At 43.0% G+C, this 21,439-nt stretch overlaps 3 long non-coding RNA genes across 7 annotated transcripts; 1 reads left to right on the top strand and 2 right to left on the bottom strand.

Moving 5' to 3' along the window:
* Positions 1-1,487: 1,487 nt before the first annotated feature.
* On the bottom strand, positions 1,488-2,287 carry LOC149690452 (uncharacterized). The gene is made up of 2 exons (XR_016383745.1): positions 2,219-2,287; positions 1,488-2,152 (listed from the first exon to the last, which is right to left on the bottom strand). It is a non-coding gene; the product is annotated as an uncharacterized LOC149690452 (long non-coding RNA).
* LOC149690451 (uncharacterized) lies at positions 2,149-7,222 on the top strand. 3 transcript variants are annotated; one of them, XR_016383743.1, is made up of 6 exons: positions 2,149-2,464; positions 4,375-4,505; positions 4,568-4,699; positions 4,761-4,893; positions 4,966-5,274; positions 6,662-7,222. It is a non-coding gene; the product is annotated as an uncharacterized LOC149690451 (long non-coding RNA). The 3 variants fall into 3 exon arrangements; XR_016383744.1 differs by having other exon boundaries at positions 2,426-4,505; positions 4,598-4,699; XR_016383742.1 differs by having other exon boundaries at positions 2,426-4,505.
* Positions 7,223-11,883: 4,661 nt separating this feature from the next.
* LOC149690450 (uncharacterized) lies at positions 11,884-16,981 on the bottom strand. 3 transcript variants are annotated; one of them, XR_016383740.1, is made up of 8 exons: positions 16,394-16,981; positions 14,769-16,311; positions 14,260-14,711; positions 13,814-14,187; positions 13,100-13,144; positions 12,560-12,626; positions 12,141-12,494; positions 11,884-12,081 (listed from the first exon to the last, which is right to left on the bottom strand). It is a non-coding gene; the product is annotated as an uncharacterized LOC149690450 (long non-coding RNA). The 3 variants fall into 3 exon arrangements; XR_016383739.1 differs by having other exon boundaries at positions 14,260-16,311; XR_016383741.1 differs by lacking the exons at positions 13,814-14,187; positions 14,260-14,711; positions 14,769-16,311; positions 16,394-16,981 and adding an exon at positions 13,229-13,354.
* Between the last annotated feature and the right edge of the window lie 4,458 nt (positions 16,982-21,439).

The following is a 21,439-nucleotide window of genomic DNA, read 5'->3' as shown; positions in this document are numbered from 1 at the left end:
TTGACGTCACGTCGCCGTAGCTCCTCCCCTGTCAGTACCATTCTGTTTATTCTTACCACGTGATTATAGTTTAACTATATCTAAGATAACCACGTGATTATAGTTTAACTATATCTAAGATAACCACGTGATTATAGTTTAACTATATCTAAGATAACCACGTGATTATAGTTTAACTATATCTAAGATAACCACGTGATTATAATTAGACTAAATCAAGAAGCGATATCTAGTTTACTAGGAAGAAGGTATAAGATGCCTAAGTATTCGCGCGTGCCATAGTCCCAGTCCCCCTTTCAAAATACAGGGGGGACGTAAAAGGAGGCGCCGGGCTATTTCGCCTCTCCTCATTCGGAAAATACGTAGTGTTCGTCATTCGCGTCGTGCCTGAGAGATTTTAGAAGAGGAGTGGAAGCCCCCCCCCCCTTTGACTCTATTAAACGTGATGACGCCCAAACAAGATGTCGCGTTGAGCTTTTTGGGGTAGGCGAGTTTCCGGTCACATGTTCTAAAATTTCTCTGTTACAAACGCATGCATCATACCGAAAGTCGACCTGCCTATATAACGTTTGGCAGACGACGTTGCGCTACATTCCAAACCACCCCTTCCACTCCCCTTCTAAATTCTCCTGGTCGTGCTGACGTGAGTTTTCAAGAACCAATGAGATGGTGCTGGTTGTAATTTAGAGGCGGCGGGGATTAACTCCGGATCTACGTTTGGACTGGAGATAAAGCTGGAAATGTGGCGAATTTATACCTTCTCCCTAATAAACTAGATATCACTTCTTGACAATATCTATTATTGCCACAAGGTCATAGTTGTACTATACGTGTGACTACCCTGTTTTTACTATATCTATGGTAACCACGAGATAATAATTTTACTTCCATATTGTATGGGTTGAGGTGATGACCCTCAATATGGTCGCCAAATCCGAGGTATGGGATAGGAGGGATTTATGTGACGGAATAGTTTATTGGCAGCAGGGTATGTTGTTTTATTATAATTTTATCTTTGTGGTTTTGAAGAAGACTGGTGTGAGGTATGCGTTCATGGTGGAACAGATTGTCAAGGGGACAAAAGGTGGTGAGAAAAGGACGTAAGTTTACATTGAGGGGTTTTCGTAAGTGAAATAAAATACAATGTGAAAGTATAGTTGATGTCCAAGCTGTTGTTGTAAAGAAACACGCGTAGTTGCTCCCGAAGAAAATAAAAAGGAATTTTTATAGATTCCTGTTGGAACAGGAGGAGAGTTAAGTTGTTTGTTGGTTTGATGTGGATTTTAAGTTTTCAGGTTATCAAAGGTGGGCTTTATTGCATGAAAGTATTTCAGGAAGGTTTGAAATGGTTTAAATTTAGTAGCGATTGTCAAGAGCCTGATCAAGACGGGCACAAAATTGGAACCATTTTGATATGGCACTCGTGCAAGTACTAATATATTCGAGAAAGTGTTATTAAATAAGAACAAGTAACAATTTTTTGCAAGTTCGGAGAAGCTGATTTTATTGGTTGCAATACAAAACGATTGTCGTTTTATACAAGAGTAAGAGAAAATGTGTGGCGGTCGGCAGATGGTTTTATTATTGTTGAAGGATGGGCTGGGAACAGACCGCTTAGACTGTATGGTCAGTTGAAGAATCTTGGTTCGGGCATTCTAGAACCGTACTCGGAAGGGTCGATCAGTTGAAGAATTTGACCTTGTTATTGTTGAAGGTTACTCGTAAGGGTCGGTGAGTTGAAGAATCTTGGTTCGGGCATTCTAGAACCGTACTCGGAAGGGTCGGTCAGTTGAAGAATTTGACCTTGTAATTGTTGAAGGTTACTCGTAAGGGTCGGTCAGTTGAAGAATCTTGACCTTGGCATTGTAGAAGCGTACATGGAAGAGATGGTCAGGTAAGTATTCTTGATACTTAGGCATTCCAGAACAGTAGTTGGAGGGGTTGGTCAGCTGAAGTATCTTGACTTTGGCGTACCAGCAGCGTCCTTGAAGAATGCGACGGGGTAAAACGGTGGGCTCGTTCAGCGCTTGATCGTTTACGCAGGTTAGCTAAACATCCTGGATGACATCTCGAAGACTGACTACTAATTGGTAGTGGGCTGAGCTATATATACCAAGTAGGAAGGTGATGGACGTATAATTTTGACCTATTTCTTAATAAAAAAATGTAAGTTATTATAAATGTTTTTGCTGAAATTTGATTGCTTAATTCGTTTTACCCAAAAGAGGGGGCTGGATGTAGTTTGTGACGTCATCATGTTTTTGCCAAGAAATTAATACTATCAATCAGTTTAAGTTTAGTCGCTGAGCAGTGAACATGTCGCAATTTGTTTTCCGTCATTTTAGATTTAAAGTCGTAGAGTTAAGACGTGCGGATTTTCGGTCGTGGATTGAAGATTAGTTTTGTGTTGGAGCGGATTCAGTGGAGTGGCCTTGCATTTTTGAAAATGATTATGGATTTTTATGTAAGTTGAATGATTTAATTTGTAATATATTTTTATTATTTTACAACAATTACCGGGCGCGTAAAATGAATTTCTTTATATTATACTCTTAGTGTGTGGTATTAATTATTATTTTTGACGATGCGCGAATTAATTTCTTTGAATTATTGTTGACGATGCCGTGAATTAATTTGTTAAAATTTATTTTTGTTAATTTTCGGATTGTTTTTGTCATTGCGGCGAAAGCGGGCAGCCTGGTTTGGACTATTTTAAAGTGGGCCAGCCTGGTTTTGTCTATTTTAAAGTGGGCAAGGCTGGTTTTGTCCATTTTAAAGTGGGCCAGCCTGGTTTTATCCATTTTAAAGTGGGCCAGCCTGGTTTTATCCATTTTAAAGTGGGCCAGCCTGGTTTTATCCATTTTAAAGTGGGCCAGCCTGGTTTTGTCCATTTTGAAGTGGGCCAGCCTGGTTTTGTCCATTTTGAAGTGGGGTGAAAGGCTGGTTTTGTCTATTTTAAAGTGGGCAAGGCTGGTTTTGTCCATTTTAAAGTGGGCCAGGCTGGTTTTGTTCATTTTAAAGTGGGCCAGCCTGGTTTTGTCCATTTCAAAGTGGGCAAGGCTGGTTTTGTCCATTTTAAAGTGGGCCAGGCTGGTTTTGTTCATTTTAAAGTGGGCCAGCCTGGTTTTATCCATTTTAAAGTGGGCCAGCCTGGTTTTATCCATTTTAAAGTGGGCCAGCCTGGTTTTATCCATTTTAAAGTGGGCCAGCCTGGTTTTGTCCATTTTAAAGTGGGGTGAAAGGCTGGTTTTGTCTATTTCAAAGTGGGCAAGGCTGGTTTTGTCCATTTTAAAGTGGGCCAGGCTGGTTTTGTTCATTTTAAAGTGGGCCAGCCTGGTTTTGTCCATTTCAAAGTGGGCAAGGCTGGTTTTGTCCATTTTAAAGTGGGCCAGGCTGGTTTTGTTCATTTTAAAGTGGGCCAGCCTGGTTTTATCCATTTTAAAGTGGGCCAGCCTGGTTTTATCCATTTTAAAGTGGGCCAGCCTGGTTTTGTCCATTTTAAAGTGGGGTGAAAGGCTGGTTTTGTCTATTTCAAAGTGGGCAAGGCTGGTTTTGTCCATTTTAAAGTGGGCCAGGCTGGTTTTGTTCATTTTAAAGTGGGCCAGCCTGGGTTTGTCTATTTTAAAGTGGGCCAGCCTGGTTTTGTCTATTTCAAAGTGGGCCAGCCTGGTTTTATCCATTTTAAAGTGGGCCAGCCTAGTTTTATCCATTTTAAAGTGGGCCAGCCTGGTTTTATCCATTTTAAAGTTTGGCAAGCCGAGTTTTGTCCATTTTAAAGTGGCGAAGCCGGGTTTTGTCCATTTTAAAGTGGTCGAGCCTGGGTTTGTCCATTTTAAAGTGTCCGAGCCTGGGTTTGTCTATTTTAAAGTGCACGACCGAGCCTGGGTTTGTCTATTTTAAAGTGCACGGCCGAGCCTGGGTTTGTCTATTTTAAAGTGCACGGCCGAGCCTGGGTTTGTCTATTTTAAAGTGCACGGTCGAGCCTGGGTTTGTCTATTTTAAAGTGCACGGCCGAGGCTAATTTTGTCCATTTTAAAGTGCACGGCCGAGCCTGGTTTTGTCTATTTTAAAGTGGACGGCCGAGGCTGGTTTTGTCTATTTTAAAGTGGACGGCCGAGGCTGGATTTGTCTATTTTAAAGTGGACGGCCGAGGCTGGTTTTGTCTATTTTAAAGTGGACGGCCGAGGCTGGATTTGTCTATTTTAAAGTGCACGGCCGAGCCTGGTTTTGTCTATTTTAAAGTGCACGGCCGAGCCTGGTTTTGTCTATTTTAAAGTGCACGGCCGAGCCTGGTTTTGTCTATTTTAAAGTGCACGGCCGAGCCTGGTTTTGTCCATTTTAAAGTGGGCAAGCCGGTTTTTGTGTATTTTAAAGTTAGGCAAGCCGAGTTTTGTCCATGTAAGAGGAAGTTTTGTGAAAGATTTGATTCGTATGCCTTTTGGTTGGAAATTTATGAAAATTGGCTTATGTTACCGTTTAAAAGCGATGGAAATGAAGTTTTAAAGGTAAGTAGTATTTTTTGTTATTGTATTTTATTTATTTGATTAATTTTAAGTTTCCTTTGAAGTTACGTTGGATGGGAATTATACATGTAAAGGAATTAACGGAAGTAATTGAGAATGAATTTAGTTACGAACCATTTTTCTCCAAGTACTTGATTATTGGAATGCCATTCAGTTTATTGGAATCAAGTGTTGAGGTGAAAAGAAATTAGTCGCTTTCCAAAAACGAAATGATATTAATGATTTTTATGTTTACAGGAGCGTAAAGGCGTACAATTAGTCGGTGTCTTGGAGAAATTAAAGAGCGGAAAAACTAAGAAGCGCTGAAGTTTTGGCGCGAATCAAGTGAACGTTGTTGTCTACTTCCGAAATGAAAGAAATTGAACCGAAAGTAAGTGTTATAGATAATAGTTAATTTTGAATATTTTGTTAATCCAAATCTTGACTACTTATTTATTTTTAGGTTTCCGATTCAACGTGCCATGGCGAGATGTTTTTGGGTTGTTCTTGCAAATGACGAGAAATATTTTGGATGCTTTACATCATTTCGGTCTTAAATGAGGCTTTTGAATTGGATGAAATTGCTTTGGTAAGTTGATTAATTTAAATGAAGTATCAAGAATAATGTGTATAATATACTGAATGTTATTACTTTAGATTATTTGTCAAGTTGCGCTTAAACGGTGATCAGGGTTGCAGCTTTCTTTAAGCCTTCAATAGAGATGGACGAGAGTGGCATTGCTGAGACATTTCTCGGGATCAGTTATTATTGGTAAGAAATATGTTATTTTACTTTATTTGAATTAGTAATTGTAGCATGTTAGACCGGGATTAGAATATTTTGAGTGTGTTAATGTTAATTTAGTCTATTTTGAACGTCTTAAGGCGTGTTTAGTCTATTTTGCAACGGGTTAAAATTAGTTTAGTGTATATTGAAGGCTGTAAGCCATATTTATTGTATTTGGTGTCCTTAATCGTCCTATTTTTGAGCGTCCGAAGAAATTTTTGTCTATTTTGAAGGTGTTAAGCCTAGTTTAGCGAATTTTACGTGTTAAGGTTAGTTTAGTGTATTGGTACGTCTTAACCTAATTGATTGTATTTTGCACTTGTTAATCGTAGTGTAGTCTATTTTTGAGCGTCCGAAGAAATTTTTGTCTATTTTGAAGGTGTTAAGCCTAGTTTAGCGAATTTTACGTGTTAAAGTTAGTTTAGTGTATTGGTGTGTCTTAACTAAATTGATTGTATTTGGCACTTGTTAATCGTAGTGTAGTCTATTTTTGAGAGTCCAACCTAGGCCCATGCATGTCGATTTTTACGTGGGGAAATATCCAGTTTCATAGAGGAAATATTTTTACCCTTTGTGTGTACGAGGTGGCGCTTTAATGACCGTTGCGACCGGGGTCTTCCATAAATTATCGATGACATTTTAGGGGCCAATTATAAAACTTTTATGAAAGAGAAAGGTTTCACCTTTAAATTAACGTAATTTTTAGGGGCTATTCACTTTTTATTGAATCTATTGGTTAGATTGTATGGACAAAAAAGTAATTATGAGATTTTAACATCGTTGTTTTTTTAGTAAAACCAAACTTCTTGAAGTTGCTAATTCACAGTTTTCATATACCATTAGAGGATTTTTTACCCCTTCAAAACCTTTCATTTTTTTAACCTTAACATTTTTATCCTTTACTTCTTTGGAATGATTGTTTAATAAAGGTCTTCGGAAATTTTCAAAAACATTTTTTAACTATCCGCGACCTCGGCTTCACCGCTCTACGTCTATACCTTGCTCTAATATTGTAGCAGTCGACGGGGTCATGAGGCTGAACTTGTTTATTTTACGGTCGTATAAGCGCCCCCAAGCGGGAAAACACGGCGAACTAAATTAGTCAAAAAAATATTCTTGCTTCGCTACATGCCTAGGTATCTCGGAGGCTCCGTTTGATTTTATATTTTTTGGCATTTGAACGTGTTAAGCCTAGTTTAGTCTATTTTGCAACGTGTTAAGCCTACTGTAGTTTATTGTCGAACGTCTTAAGCTCAATTGAATTGAAAGTACTATGTAGAACGTAGTGTATTTTCCAAGGTGTTAAGGTTAGCTTGGTGTAGTTGAAACATGTGAAATGCAACTTTGTCTAATGGCAACACTTTTATTTCAGTGGTCGGTTTGTGATACAACTTTGTCCGTGTCTGGTTATGTTGGAGAACATATTGTAGAACGGGAAGATTCCGTTGAATCGCGGGAAGTGGCTCTATTATTGGTCGATGCTTCTGATGTAGGGACATGTTGGCGACGATTTCTTTGAGTGGTCCGGAATTAAATGAGAAAGGCTCGCTCGAATTACTTGAAGTTGAGAATTAGTAAGTTGAATATTTGATTTGTAATGGCGCGTCGAATAGTTGAAATATTGTAAATAGTTTTAGATTCTTAGGTGTTTTGGGACTCTATTTTTTATAGTATTTTTCGGGAACTTGTTAATAGAATAATTTAATATTTATGTATTTAACTACGTATATATTTATTTATTTACGAATTTATTTATTTAAGTATGTATTTAATTATTTACTTGAGTATTTATTAATTGACGTATTTATGTATTTAATTACGTACATATATTTTATTTACGTATTTATCTATTTAATTATGGATGTAATAATTTACTTGTGTATTTATTTATTTACGTATTTATGTATTAAAGACGTATATATTTATTTACGTATTTATTTGTGTACTTATTAAGCATTAGATGATGCATATATTTGTTTATTTACTTATGTAATTAGAGGAACACCCATTTTCGCACAGTTTTATTTTTGACACCTTAAAGAGTTATAGGCCCTTTCCGCATAGTTTTTATAACTCATATCCGGACAGTTTTCAAAGAAAACATTTTTATTTTGTTAAAAGTTACGGTGCTGGCCCATTGGACCGAATATAGGTAAAATGTGAGGCTTGATGATGGGCTCCCAGCGCTTGGTGCATAAAAAAGAACAGGTATTATAGGTGTGAAACGGCAAAATGATAGGATATTTATGTGTTCAAACATGTAAATTTTATATGTTTAAAATTAGGAATTGTTGGAGTTTTACAGGAAGTATATTATATTCGAGAGTAGACTAGAAGTTTTCAACATATTTATGAGAATATGATCAATAGTTAATCAACTCTGGACGAGTAGTTAATAGTGTAGGAAGAAAATTTTTTATCACGAAATTCTTATAGTTAACTACCTTAAATTTTGTTAATTATTTTAAATGTCAGGTAGTTTAGAATTTTGACTAGTTGAGGGTTACCACGAAATTTAAAGATTGAAATTCTTGTTTAGGCCCAATTGTCGTTATAGAGAGCTTTCAGATGGGATAGTAGTACGTCACACCCTCCCAAGTCGTAGCGCTGTTCCGGTAGCCATAATGGTTGGCCCGCGTTAAACCCACCAATATGGCAGCGTAAATTATGTCACGAGACTAAGCCCCTTTTCCAACTGAGAGCTCTCTTTTCAAATAACTAGAGATGGCCGATACCAGGCTTAACCCGATACCGATCGATACCGGTACAAACACGAACCGATACCGATCGATACCGATATTTACTTACTATGATCCAAAACCCGATATTTCAACCGATACCTATATGGTATCGGTTCATCCCTAGAGTAGTATGCTCGTACTAAGAAAGATTTTCGCTTATTAGTTGTTAGATAAACTGAATTCAGGTACTTTTTATATAAATGAGAACTCGTCACGATTTAAATTGGTAGAAATGAGATATTATCACCATCAATATGTTACTAAAAGACCTAAAAATGTCATGTAGGGCCATATGACGCATTTTAAACGAGTATCGGTTTAGTATCGGTATAGAACCAACCGATCCGATACTATCGGGAAACCCCGAGTATCGGTGGCGATACCGATATGGTATCGGTACCGGTTCATCCCTAATTTAAATCGTCAGTTGTATTTTTACGAAAAACACAGTTTATTAATGGTTAAGTCTAAGAATAGCTTTTTTTGTATGGATAGTGATTTTGGAAGGGTCCAATGACAAGTTGAATAGGCAGCCTCTATTGCAGCATAACCTAACCCAAGGCTAACGTACTGAACAAGAAGAACAGAATGTTCTATTTGTAAAGTGTGCGGAATTGGGCTATGACTGTTGACAATTGTGGCGAAATAGGCATGTTCGGTAATAACGTATTTACGTATTGATAGTCGTATTTATCTTATTACGTATTTAATTATTGATTTACGTACTTACTTATTTATTGATAGATTGATTGATTGATTGATTGATTTAGGTATTTGTTAATGTGTTTGCGTAGAATGGGGACCCGAATGAATAGATATAAATTATTTTTGTAGCATTTTTCACGCGTGAGTGTCGAGTAGAATACGCCTTTAGGTTTTAGATGCATTTTAGGAAGCGTTAATTTTTATTTTCAGTGCAGAAATAAATAGTAATGTAATGTTTATAGTTTAAAGAAAGGAAACGTTGTTTTCGAGCGAATATATAGTTGAATGAATTTTTATAGTATTGGGAATCTGTTGCCGTACATAGAGTTATCTCAGAAACCTCAAATTAAGTAACGAGACCCACGCTATTTGTCCATAGAAGGAAAGTGGTAGGAAACATGGTCGTCCACTGGCCTCGACGGTTTACTTCGGCACCGACGTCACAACTGAGATAGCTCTATAGAGAATAGTGTAATTTGTTGGTATCGCGAAGGTTAGTTTGCGAAGCGAGTGCGTACTTTTGCAGTAGAGGTGATCAATGAAACTCGGGAGAGTTTAACGCGGAAATGGTTAGTGTATGTGTTTAATGAAATTGACTGATAATTTTTGGTTGCGTGTAGGTTATCTTTGTTTTGACGTCGGCGTATTCGCAAGAAGGACGGATATCCGTTTCGGCTGGTTAACACCTCAGTTGATCCGTGATCGAAAATGCACTCGAAAGGGAAAGAAATGTCGTGAAATTTGTGATTTATATGATATAAAAATTGTTTGAAATGAAATGAAATAGAAATGATTATGGAATGAATTTGCGTGTTTTAATTGTTATTTTAATAGGAAAGAGGGGTACCTTTGAGCACATTTGGGTTGCATTTTTTGTACATGTTATAGGTTTGGAAGTAGATGTAGCGTGAGGTGTTTCGGACGTGGCTGTATGGCTGCAACTGGTGCCGGCATTCTGGCATTTAAAGGTACTACGCAGAAGGAAAGGTATGTACATAGATAGATCAATAAGTAGGTGCATGCATAGATACGTACATACATACATACATACATACATACATACATTGATACATACAAACATTCATTTAGAGACAGACAGGTAGATAGATGGATATATATACATACGTATATTGATACATACCTACATACATTAATTCATTCACAGACAGACAGACAGACAGACAGAGATAGATGCATGCATACATACACACAGACATTGATACATACATACATTCATCCACAGAAAGACAGACAGACAGACATATATAGATAGTTACATATATAGATAGTTACATATATAGATAGTTACATATATAGATAGTTACATACATGCATAGATACATAGATACATAGATAGTTACATACATGCATAGATACATGCATAGATATATAGATACACAGATACATGCATAGATATATAGATACACACACACACATAGCTAGTTACAAACACAAGACATAGTTAGTTACATACATACATACATACATACATACAGACACACAGACATAGTTAGTTAGATACATACGCAAGACATAGTTCCATACATACATACACACAGACATAGATCGTTACAAACACAAGACAGTTAGTTACATACATACACACAGACAGACATAGTTAGTTAGATACATACATACATAGATAGACACATACACACAGACATAGTTAGATATATATATACACACAGGCAGACACGGATGCGAGACACGCTGACAGACATACACACTCACAGACATAGGTACTTACATAGTTACCTGCCATGTATGTATAGAGTCTAGGTTTCTATGCATGCATATATGTAATGTATCTCTCTCTCTTAGTGTCTGTCTGTCTGTATGTATGTATCTCTCTCTCTGTCTGTCTGTCTGTATCTATCTATCTCTCTTACTGTCTGTGTGTGTATGTATCTATCTATCCATGCATCTCTCTCTATCTATCTATCTATCAATGGGTGTGTGGGTGTGTGCATGCTTGCATCTATCTATGAATACATAGATCGATACATACATGTGTCTATGAAGACATAGATAGATGCATGCATGCATGTATCTATCTATGTCTTCATAGATACATGAATACATAGATAGTTACATGCATGTATCTATGCATCTCTCTATGTATGTATGTATGTATAAAAGATTTGTTGTACTCCTCTCCTACCTTTCTTCTTCTTGCTCCTCCGGCTCTGGCTCTCGTCTTCATCCTCCTCTGTCTCTCTCACTCCTCTTCTTCCTCCTCCTCCTCCTTCCTTCTCACTCACTCTCTTCTTCTGCTAGTGCTAGTGCCAGTGCCAGTTGCCTTGCCGATCGACGATCGTCGATCGTCGATCCTCGTGACTCGTGTGAGTGAGAGTGTCTCATGTCGAATGCACTCGCGCACTTAGCACTTTGCATCTTGTCATCGTCATCGTCATCGTCATCGTCATCGTCATCGTCATCGTCATCGTCATCGTCATCGTCATCGTCATCGTCATCGTCATCGTCATCGTCATCGTCATCGTCATCGTCATCGTCATCGTCATCGTCATCGTCATCGTCATCTTGATTGCTTTTTCCAGCGTTCTGGCCATTTTCAGGACCAGGCGCAACCCTAAAGGCCTTAGGTTCACGGCCGACGCACCCCTGACCGCAGGGGCTGCATCCTCAACTTTGTCGGGTTTGGAAGCTCGTCCTAGGCGGGTATCGAACCCACCATCATCGGCCTTACAATCCAGCGGTCTTATCCACTAAGCCACGCTTTCGACTATAGTATAAGAATTCAGATAATATTTCCGCGCAAACAAACAAGATTAAACTTAAAAAAAAAGAACTAAAACATACCTTCGCCGCAGGAAATAGATCAAACAACGTAGCCGATGACGCTACACGTCTACTAAGGCCTTGCCGCGCTCCGGGAGCAACGATGACGTCTAATGACGCTTGCCGACACCCTACTACTGATACGTCACGTCGACAACATCGCCCCCTACAACACCGTGCCAAGTGTTGCCACACGCCCCATTCAAAACTGAAACGAATAAATTTGTAACCATTTTTATTTACAACTATAATGCCAAATAAACGTACATTTTTCATATATATTGATACATTTAGTAACGTATATACGTCACTTTTTACACCCGACTTAAACCAACAATGCCTGTAGAAAGGTCTCTTGAACGAAGACAAAGAAACCACCGCCGCACCTTACACCCAGCATGACTTCATGGAATCAACCATTCCTTCCATTGTGCAACACGCTAGTACCACGGCGCATATACTTGGCGGCACACTTGTCATAACCTTCCATAGAGTTCATGCGGTCACAGTGTTTCCAACTCTCTTCCTCAACAAGCGTGACATTGCCCTAAATAAGCGAACACAACTATAATTAATCATAACAATATTTCCGTACCTTTTAAACACCTTTTGTGCAGCGCTTATGCGGCTTCTCCTCCATAAATTTACACCCTTTTTAACTCTTTTATTTACAATCAAATTCAAACCTTCATGCAATATCATAATTATATCTCTTGCAACAACCAAAATAAAAATGTACATAAACACTGTCATATTAATAACATACGCCAATAAAATAAATTAGACACTCAAATGGCTAACTACAATACACTACTTATATATCATCAATTTACAGATTTACTCTCAAATTACAAAGTATATAGATAATAAGTCAAAAAAGGTACATCAATGAATCACACGACAATAAATCATCTCTTCTCTCCTACTCAAACGTCTATTCGTCATTTCTTCGGCAGACGCCTGCAATTAAAAAATATTCCACAGTTTTAATCTTGGGTTTAGCAAATCCTAATTCACACACTTACGTTGCTTAACATTTTATTCATTCTTCAGCTTTCTTCATACACTTTGCTTCCCATCCAGAATACCGCCCTTAACGACAAGTGCAAAAATAATTAAGACAAACCTATGAAAACCTTCCTAAAACATCATTAAAACACTTATTTAAATTCACCCTGATAAGACAAAGTATGTACGTATGTATCTATCTATGCATTTATCTATGCATCTCTGTATCTATGGATGTATCCACGTATGTATAAATCCATGTATCTATGCATTCATGCACGTTTCTACGTATGTAAAAGCATCTCTTCGTCCCTTTCCATCACCCTGACCGCGTCTGTATATCTGTCCGTCTGACCATCACCCTGTCCGTGTGTCTGTGTATCTGTCCCTATGTCTCTGCCTCCATCCATCATCCTAACCGCGTCTGTATCGCTCTGTCAGCCTATAACTACCTCTGTACGTCTTAACACTAATTGCACACACACTCCAACTAAACTAAAAAACATATTCCCACCACTTTAAACTCAATACATAATTCCGTTATCTTTATTCCGTACCTTCACTACGTTCCTTTCCATCGGCAATGACACGCTTCACGACAACTGCCGAATATATTAAAGATATTTTAATCCATCGCACACACCGTCAACTCCGTAATAAACTGGATAGTCAAAGCCCGTGCATACCCGCAATGTTTTAAACTCCAATTGAAACCAAACACTCGTGACCTAACTGCATTACGTGGCCAAACCACAAGAACAATTCTTTCAACAACAGCGCCACTCAATATATTCCTTTCTTACCGTTAAACCCCTCGACAACATGATTGTGCCAATTTTAATCTTCCCTAGTTATTAACACTTCACAACTAAACCAAATACCATTATCTACAAAACTGCTCCTACTCCATTTAGACCTAATTACTACGATATGCGCCTTCCTATTCCTTTCTTTCTTTTTGGAAAATAAATCATCCGATCTTTTAATATAAAAAATTAAAACTTTCAAATAAGCGGTTGCTTTCAAAATCACTTAAACTACATTTTATTTAAATCTATTTCCACTTTCATATCAATACACAAATTAATTATATCCGTATAAACAACTCCCGCAATCATCTCTTCCTGTTCCAAACTTTCTGACAACCCCACACTCCTACTCCATAAAATCCCACCGACCTACGGAACGCGAACTCAAAAACTGCCAATGACATCTCCCCTCTAAAGCGGCCATGCACGACTTTACACTATCCACTTCCCTATCCACTCAACTCGTTCCACTCCGGTCCATTCCACTGCGATCCACTTCGATCCACTTCCGTTCACTCCGGTCCGCTACAATCCAGCATTCACATCCTAAACTACTAAAAGACAAGCTAATTAATCTTAAACATCTCTCGTGTCCCCATTGGGGGTATGCCTTACCCAATCACTCACTCATTCACACAAAAAATATATAATATGCTTAAAACTAAACCTCCAACCTTTGCACAAACTTTGCGCAAGCGTAAACCTCTTCGTTTCACCACAACACCTGCAAAACAAAAAAGATCGACAATTCCCAATAACAAATCCATGTCTAATTTTCCACAACAATTCCAATTCCTGCATCATAATCGTGTCTCCAACAAAACACTTCATAATATCTATCACCAATTAAAAACCAAACAATTAAAACCCATCCTTACACATATTTCCCAACAAAACCATTTACTCACACTCTGTACACTCCATCTTTCCATCTACTTTGTCCTAAGCTATTCACATCCGGTCACCACCGACAATTTATCACGTTTCTCCTGCTCCAAGTTCTCTGTAACAAGTAAAATATCTTCAACTTCTGCAATTACACAACTTCATTCCCTAACTTAACTTTTAACACCGCTTTCCCTCTTTATCGGAAAAAGCACCGCTCGAATCCACTCCGCTTCAGTTCGATCTACTCCCGTCCGCTTCGATTCAACATTGTCAACCTTAACCTTTCCGATGGCCAAATACTAAAAGACAAAGCAATTCATCTCAAACATTAAATTAAACTTATTCCCTTTTCAAGTAGGCCTTACACAATCACTCTCGCATTCACACAACTATTCATAATATGCTTATGACTAAACCTCTACCCTTACACAAACTTTACACAACCGTAAACAGCTACAATTCACCTTTACACCTGCAAAATAAAAATTTATAAACTTACGACTAAATACATCTTATCATAACCATTCACATTTCAACTCGTCCAGGTTGCTCCGCTACACTCAAGTCTCGGTCCCATCCGCTACGCTCAAGTCTCGGTCCCATCCGCTACGCTCAAGTCTCGGTCCCGTCCGCTACGCTCAAGTCTCGGTCCCGTCCGCTACGCTCAAGTCTCGGTCCCGTCCGCTACGCTCAAGTCTCGGTCCCGTCCGCTACGCTCAAGTCTCGGTCCCGTCCGCTACGCTCAAGTCTCGGTCCCGTCCGCTACGCTCAAGTCTCGGTCCCGTCCGCTACGCTCAAGTCTCGGTCCCGTCCGCTACGCTCAAGTCTCGGTCCCGTCCGCTACGCTCAAGTCTCGGTCCCGTCCGCTACGCTCAAGTCTCGGTCCCGTCCGCTACGCTCAAGTCTCGGTCCCGTCCGCTACGCTCAAGTCTCGGTCCCGTCCGCTACGCTCAAGTCTCGGTCCCATCCGCTACGCTCCAGCGTTGCCACGAACAACCTTTACCTTACCTAACTGCTAAAAACCAAACTGATTAACGTTAAAAGATGAATATATATTTCCGCTTTTCTATACACATCACAAAAATAAACTTCCCATTGGGACAAATTGGGAGTATGCCTTGCGCATTCACTCTCTCATTCACGCAACAATTAATAATATGCTTAAAACTAAACCTCAAACCTTTACACAAACTACACGTAACCTTCAAAATCTGCGCAAACATCTACGATCCACCTCCACACCTGCTAAATAAAAACTCTGCATCATCACTATCACCAATTAAAACCCATCATTACACATCTGCTCTCTGCTCCAATCTGGTCCAATCAACTCTGCTCCAATCTGGTCCAATCAACTCTGCTCCAATCTGGTCCAATCAACTCTGCTCCAATCTGGTCCAATCAACTCTGCTCCAATCTGGTCCAAACTGGTCCAATCAACTCTGCTCCAAACTAGTCCAATCAACTCTGCTCCAAACTGGTCCAATCAACTCTGCTCCAAACTGGTCCAATCAACTCTGCTCCAAACTAGTCCAATCAACTCTGCTCCAAACTGGTCCAATCAACTCTGCTCCAAACTGGTCCAATCAACTCTGCTCCAAACTGGTCCAATCAACTCTGCTCCAAACTGGTCCATTCAACTCTGCTCCAAACTGGTCCATTCAACTCTGCTCCAAACTCGTCCATTCAACTCTGGTCCAATTCCGAGTTGACACGCTAAACCTTCCCAATACCTAACTGCTAAAAACCAAACTAATTAATTTTAAAGATTTTAAAAACTATTTACATCAAAAACTAGTGTTTCCATTGGAAATAGGCCTTAAGCAATCACTCTCGCATTCACACAACAATTGATAATATGCTTAAAACTAAACCTCAAACCTTTACACAATCGTGAAAAACTCGTTAACTTGCAACCGCAAATCCATTGCTAATTTTCCATCAACTATTTCAATTTTCACACCATAATATTATCTCCAACACACTCCGCATCGCTTTACGACAATCCATCACTGTTCACCTCATAACTTCACGACAACCTCTCAGTAACCAGGCACAGATCCTATGACTTTCTGTAATTACAACCATTAAAAACCTATTATTATTACAAACATAAAAATGTTACTAAGACATTCATTATACTTATTAACCTACGCATTCCCAAAGACGCACCACATTTCACATACGCGTCTCCACACCCTTTCTCAGTTCTCACGAAAATCTTCAAGTAACAACATCCAGTCCGCCCCGTTACGGTTCAATACACTTCGGTTAAGTTCGGTTCGATCCGCTCCGCTCCAATACGCCTTGGTTCGATTCGGCCCAGTCCGCTCCAATACGCTTACGTTACGTTCGGCCCGGTACAATACCCCTCGTTTGGATTCGGTACAATACACTTTGCTTCGTTTACGTTCGGTCCAATACGCTTCGGTTCACTCCGGTGCAGTTCGATAAAGCTTCGTCACACTCGACCTTTCCATTCCCGAATACCTTAAGTACAAACTAATTTGATAAATTTTAACACCTATTGAATTTTCTTCATACATTGGAAGTGGGCCTTAAGCAATCACTCTCGCATTCACACAACAATTGGTAATATACTTAGAACTAAACATCGAACCGATCCGTCCCAGGCAGTCAGGTCCGATCCGTCCCAGGCAGTCAGGTCCGATCCGTCCCAGGCAGTCAGGTCCGATCCGTCCCAGGCAGTCAGGTCCGATCCGTCCCAGGCAGTCAGGTCCGATCCGTCCCAGGCAGTCAGGTCCGATCCGTCCCAGGCAGTCAGGTCCGATCCGTCACAGGCAGTCAGGTCCGATCCGTCACAGGCAGTCAGGTCCGATCCGTCACAGGCAGTCAGGTCCGATCCGTCCCAGGCAGTCAGGTCCGATCCGTCCCAGGCAGTCAGGTCCGATCCGTCCCAGGCAGTCAGGTCCGATCCGTCCCAGGCAGTCAGGTCCGATCCGTCACAGGCAGTCAGGTCCGATCCGTCACAGGCAGTCAGGTCCGATCCGTCCCAGGCAGTCAGGTCCGATCCGTCCCAGGCAGTCAGGTCCGATCCGTCACAGTCATCCGGTCCGATCCGTCACAGTCAGCCCGATCGCTGGAACAAGTGGCAAACATCTCAACTTCTGCACCTACACACTTTATTTTATCACTTCAAAACCATATAACCTATTTCATCTTCATCCAACAAGCACCGCTCGCCTCCGGTCCGCTCCCATCCAGTCATCCGGTCCGATCCGTCCCAGTCATCCGGTCCGATCCGTCCCAGTCATCCGGTCCGATCCGTCCCAGTCATCCGGTCCGATCCGTCCCAGTCATCCGGTCCGATCCGTCCCAGTCATCCGGTCCGATCCGTCCCAGTCATCCGGTCCGATCCGTCCCAGTCATCCGGTCCGATCCGTCCCAGTCATCCGGTCCGATCCGTCCCAGTCATCCGGTCCGATCCGTCCCAGTCATCCGGTCCGATCCGTCCCAGTCATCCGGTCCGATCCGTCCCAGTCATCCGGTCCGATCCGTCCCAGTCATCCGGTCCGATCCGTCCCAGTCATCCGGTCCGATCCGTCCCAGTCATCCGGTCCGATCCGTCCCAGTCATCCGGTCCGATCCGTCCCAGTCATCCGGTCCGATCCGTCCCAGTCATCCGGTCCGATCCGTCCCAGTCATCCGGTCCGATCCGTCCCAGTCATCCGGTCCGATCCGTCACAGTCATCCGGTCCGATCCGTCACAGTCATCCGGTCCGATCCGTCCCAGTCATCCGGTCCGATCCGTCCCAGTCATCCGGTCCGATCCGTCCCAGTCATCCGGTCCGATCCGTCACAGTCATCCGGTCCGATCCGTCACAGTCATCCGGTCCGATCCGTCACAGTCATCCGGTCCGATCCGTCACAGTCATCCGGTCCGATCCGTCACAGTCATCCGGTCCGATCCGTCACAGTCATCCGGTCCGATCCGTCACAGTCATCCGGTCCGATCCGTCACAGTCATCCGGTCCGATCCGTCCCAGTCATCCGGTCCGATCCGTCACAGTCATCCGGTCCGATCCGTCACAGTCATCCGGTCCGATCCGTCCCAGTCATCCGGTCCGATCCGTCCCAGTCATCCGGTCCGATCCGTCCCAGTCATCCGGTCCGATCCGTCCCAGTCATCCGGTCCGATCCGTCCCAGTCATCCGGTCCGATCCGTCCCAGTCATCCGGTCCGATCCGTCCCAGTCATCCGGTCCGATCCGTCCCAGTCATCCGGTCCGATCCGTCCCAGTCATCCGGTCCGATCCGTCCCAGTCATCCGGTCCGATCCGTCCCAGTCATCCGGTCCGATCCGTCCCAGTCATCCGGTCCGATCCGTCCCAGTCATCCGGTCCGATCCGTCACAGTCATCCGGTCCGATCCGTCACAGTCATCCGGTCCGATCCGTCACAGTCATCCGGTCCGATCCGTCACAGTCATCCGGTCCGATCCGTCACAGTCATCCGGTCCGATCCGTCACAGTCATCCGGTCCGATCCGTCACAGTCATCCGGTCCGATCCGTCACAGTCATCCGGTCCGATCCGTCACAGTCATCCGGTCCGATCCGTCACAGTCATCCGGTCCGATCCGTCACAGTCATCCGGTCCGATCCGTCACAGTCATCCGGTCCGATCCGTCACAGTCATCCGGTCCGATCCGTCACAGTCATCCGGTCCGATCCGTCACAGTCATCCGGTCCGATCCGTCACAGTCATCCGGTCCGATCCGTCACAGTCATCCGGTCCGATCCGTCACAGTCATCCGGTCCGATCCGTCACAGTCATCCGGTCCGATCCGTCACAGTCATCCGGTCCGATCCGTCACAGTCATCCGGTCCGATCCGTCACAGTCATCCGGTCCGATCCGTCACAGTCATCCGGTCCGATCCGTCACAGTCATCCGGTCCGATCCGTCACAGTCATCCGGTCCGATCCGTCACAGTCATCCGGTCCGATCGCTGGAACAAGTGGCAAACATATCAACTTCTGCACTTACACATTTTATTCTATCACTTCAAAACCATATAACCTATTTCATCTTCATCCAACAAGCACCGCTCGCCTCCGGTCCGCTCCCAACCAGTCATCCGGTCCGATCCGTCCCGATCCGTCCCATCCAGTCATCCGGTCCGATCCGTCCCGATCCGTCCCATCCAGTCATCCGGTCCGATCCGTCCCGATCCGTCCCATCCAGTCATCCGGTCCGATCCGTCCCGATCCGGTCCCATCCGGTCCGATCCGTCCCGATCCGGTCCCATCCGGTCCGATCCGTCCCGATCCGGTCCCATCCGGTCCGATCCGTCCCGATCCGGTCCCATCCGGTCCGATCCGTCCCGATCCGGTCCCATCCGGTCCGATCCGTCCCATCCAGTCATCCGGTCCGATCCGTCCCATCCAGTCATCCGGTCCGATCCGTCCCATCCAGTCATCCGGTCCGATCCGTCCCATCCAGTCATCCGGTCCGATCCGTCCCATCCAGTCATCCGGTCCGATCCGTCCCATCCAGTCATCCGGTCCGATCCGTCCCATCCAGTCATCCGGTCCGATCCGTCCCATCCAGTCATCCGGTCCGATCCGTCCCATCCAGTCATCCGGTCCGATCCGTCCCATCCAGTCATCCGGTCCGATCCGTCCCATCCAGTCATCCGGTCCGATCCGTCCCATCCAGTCATCCGGTCCGATCCGTCCCATCCAGTCATCCGGTCCGATCCGTCCCATCCAGTCATCCGGTCCGATCCGTCCCATCCAGTCATCCGGTCCGATCCGTCCCATCCAGTCATCCGGTCCGATCCGTCCCATCCAGTCATCCGGTCCGATCCGTCCCATCCAGTCATCAGGTCCGATCCGTCCCAGGCAGTCAGGTCCGATCCGTCCCAGGCAGTCAGGTCCGATCCGTCCCAGGCAGTCATCCGGTCCGATCCGTCCCAGGCAGTCATCCGGTCCGATCCGTCCCAGGCAGTCATCCGGTCCGATCCGTCCCAGGCAGTCAGGTCCGATCCGTCCCAGGCAGTCAGGTCCGATCCGTCCCAGGCAGTCCGATCGCTGGAACAAGTGGCAAACATCTCAACTTCTGCACTTACACATTTTATTCTATCACTTCAAAACCATATAACCTATTTCATCTTCATCCAACAAGCACCGCTCGCCTCCGGTCCGCTCCCATCCAGTCAGTCAGTCAGTTCCGCTCCGTACTAGTCATCCGGTCTCACCTCCTCATTCAACTAAAGTCCGGCCAAGTCCAGTTCAGCCTTGACACGCCAAACCTTTCCGATACCTAACTGCTAACAGCCAAACTAATTAATCTTATTTTTTTAAAAAACAACAGTCCCCATTGGGAGTAGGTCTTACGCAATCACTCTCGCATTCACACAAAAACTGGTAATATGCTTAAAACTAAACCGCTAACCTTTACACAAATTTTACACAACCGTAAACATCTCCGTTTCACCTCCATACCTGCAAAATAAAAAAATGTTTCAGTTAGAACGACAAAATACATTTCAACTTTTCCATAACATTTTCAATTTCCGCATCATTTTCTCTCCTTCAACCAGTTAGCACAAGACACTCTGCATGCTCACTATCACCAAAAGTGGATTCACCAAATAAAAAGAAAATTAAAAGCCATACTTTCACATTACTTAACAGAACGCCAAAACAAATTCACAGCCCCAGCTGCGGAGAAATTATTTCATTTAAAATAACCAAAAAGCACATCTAACACTCTTTCGCTAATTCCTAACTTTATTATATACAGCTCCCTTAAAACTCTCTTAACGCCACGAAATTCCGCCGCTACGCGAAAAACCGCCGATAAATTCCGCCGCTACGCGAAAAACCGCCGATAAATTCCGCCGCTACGCGAAAAACCGCCGATAAATTCCGCCGCTACGCGAAAAACCGCCGATAAATTCCGCCGCTACGCTAAAAACCGCCGATAAATTCCGCCGCTACGCTAAAAACCGCCGATAAATTCCGCCGCTACGCTAAAAGCCGCCGATAAATTCCGCCGCTACGCTAAAAACCGCCGATAAATTCCGCCGCTACGCGAAAAACCGCCGATAAATTCCGCCGCTACACGAAAAAAGGCCGATTAATTCCGCCACTACACGAAAAACCGCCGATAAATTCCGCCGCTACGCGAAAAACCGCCGATTAATTCCGCCGCTACGCGAAAAACCGCCGTTTAATT

Source organism: Phalangium opilio, unplaced genomic scaffold (assembly GCF_054372755.1).
Source record: "Phalangium opilio isolate 3A_F unplaced genomic scaffold, DU_Popi_V2 ptg000031l_1, whole genome shotgun sequence".
NCBI classification, from domain to species: domain Eukaryota; kingdom Metazoa; phylum Arthropoda; class Arachnida; order Opiliones; family Phalangiidae; genus Phalangium; species Phalangium opilio.
Note: the sequence above shows the minus strand (reverse complement) of the source record. Positions and strands in the feature narration are given on the sequence as shown.